The sequence below is a fragment of the Triticum dicoccoides genome, chromosome 5A (genome assembly GCF_002162155.2).
Source record: "Triticum dicoccoides isolate Atlit2015 ecotype Zavitan chromosome 5A, WEW_v2.0, whole genome shotgun sequence".
NCBI lineage: Eukaryota > Viridiplantae > Streptophyta > Magnoliopsida > Poales > Poaceae > Triticum > Triticum dicoccoides.
This window is the reverse complement of record NC_041388.1, coordinates 88,677,794-88,679,690: the sequence shown is the minus strand read 5'-3', so window position 1 is coordinate 88,679,690 and position 1,897 is coordinate 88,677,794.

Here is a 1,897-nt window from a genome sequence, read left to right as displayed (position 1 = left end):
GTGGTGCGAGCATGAGGAACGATGCTCAGCCTTTGTACACACGATCTAGGTTACAGGGATTATAAGTGCTAAGCCTAGGGCGCCGGCTTTGGACCAAAGCCGGGCTTCCTCCTTGATGGTGTGGACAAGGGCATCGGTAGATGGTCGGAGGTCATCGAAGAGAGCGGCATTGCGATGCTTCCAGATGTGAGAGCTACAAGGGAGTTGAGGCCTTTCCTCAGGCTTGCCGGAGAAGCAGACAACGAGGCGGACCATCACGCGAAGAAGGACGAGTTGGCATCGGGCAGGGGCACCAGGAGGCGACACCAGGATAAGATCTCGTGCCAAGTGATCCTCGAGAAGACGCATTGAACAAGCAAGTGATCCATGGTCTCGAACTCTTGGTCACACAGCTTGCAATGGGGATCGTGAATTCGTGAGGCAGGCCGTGGCGCGCTCTTCGTTCCGCAGACCAGCGGCGGTCCAGGGAAACTAGCCATAGAAAGAACTTGGCGTTCGTCGGCGCCCAGCACCTCCAAATGGGTCGCCAGTTAGGCGTGTTGAACGTAATATGGCAACGCCTAGTGCTGTACGTGACAGAGATTCAGAGTCCTGAAGATAACCATCGCCAGGACTCCAACCGAAGATAGACTAGGATCTAGCTCGTATGCGTTTATCTTTGTAACCTCTCTTATCTCTTCTTCTCCAAGTTGTAATCTGAACCAACTTGTACGCTATACCAGGAGGTCGCGACCTGGCTATATAAACACGCAACCGTCGCCCAGGATGGGTACGACGTTCCTCCATATGGTATCAGAGCCTAACTCTTCCCATCTAGCTCTCCTCCTTCCACCGAAGCTTCCTGCCATGGCCTCATCCGCCGCCACCTCCTCCCCTCTCTCCGGCCAGATCACCGAGCGCCTTACCCGCACCAACTATGTTCTTTGGCGCACTCAGATCACGCCGCAGCTGAGAGGAGCTGGAGTCTTCGGGTACGTCGACGGAAGCACGGCGGAGCCGGCCGAGTTCGTCGTCGGCAAGGACAAGGATGGAAAGGAGGCAACCATCCCCAACCCACTCCATGCCGTCTGGTTCCGCGAGGATCAGCAGGTACTTGGTTATCTCTTGAATAACCTATCCAAAGAGGTGCTAGTGCAGGTCACCTCCATCGCGCACGCACGCGAACTCTGGACGGCGCTGGCGAGCATGTTCTCGTCCACGTCGCTGTCCCGTGTCAACAACATCCGCGCCGCCCTCACCAATGCGCAGAAAGGAACGCAATCGGTGGCCACCTTCTTCGCGTACATGCGGGGACTCGCCGACGAGCTTGCCGCGGCTGGCAAGCCGTTGAAGGATGATGAGTTAATCTCGTATATTCTCAACGCGCTTGACATGGAGTACCAGCCCTTGGTGTCCGCCCTCGACGCCCGCACCACCCCGGTCACTCTCGACGAGCTGTTCGAGCAGATGAGCAACTTCGACCAGCGGGTGGCTCTGTTCCAGGGAACAGGCGCGACGGGCGGCTTCAAGTCGTCAGCGAACGCTGCCACGCGCGGCCGGGGCGGAGGCTCCCGCTACCGCGGCCCACCTCGGAGTGGCAAGGGCCGGGGCTCCGGCAACAGAAACAGCAGCGGCGCCAACAACACACGCGGCGGCCGGCCTTTCTCCTCCAACAATCGAGGCCGGCGCGGCAACTCCTCCAACAACAGATCACGCCCTGATGCAATCAGGTGCCAAATCTGTGGCAAGCCGGGACACTCGGCAAAAGATTGTTGGTACCGTTTTGAAGAAGACGAAGATGATTCCTCACAAGATGAGAAGGTGGCCGGAGCTGCTGATGGCTCCTATGGCGTCGACACCAATTGGTACGTCGACAGCGGTGCCACAAACCACATCACCGGTGAGCTGGAGAAGGTGA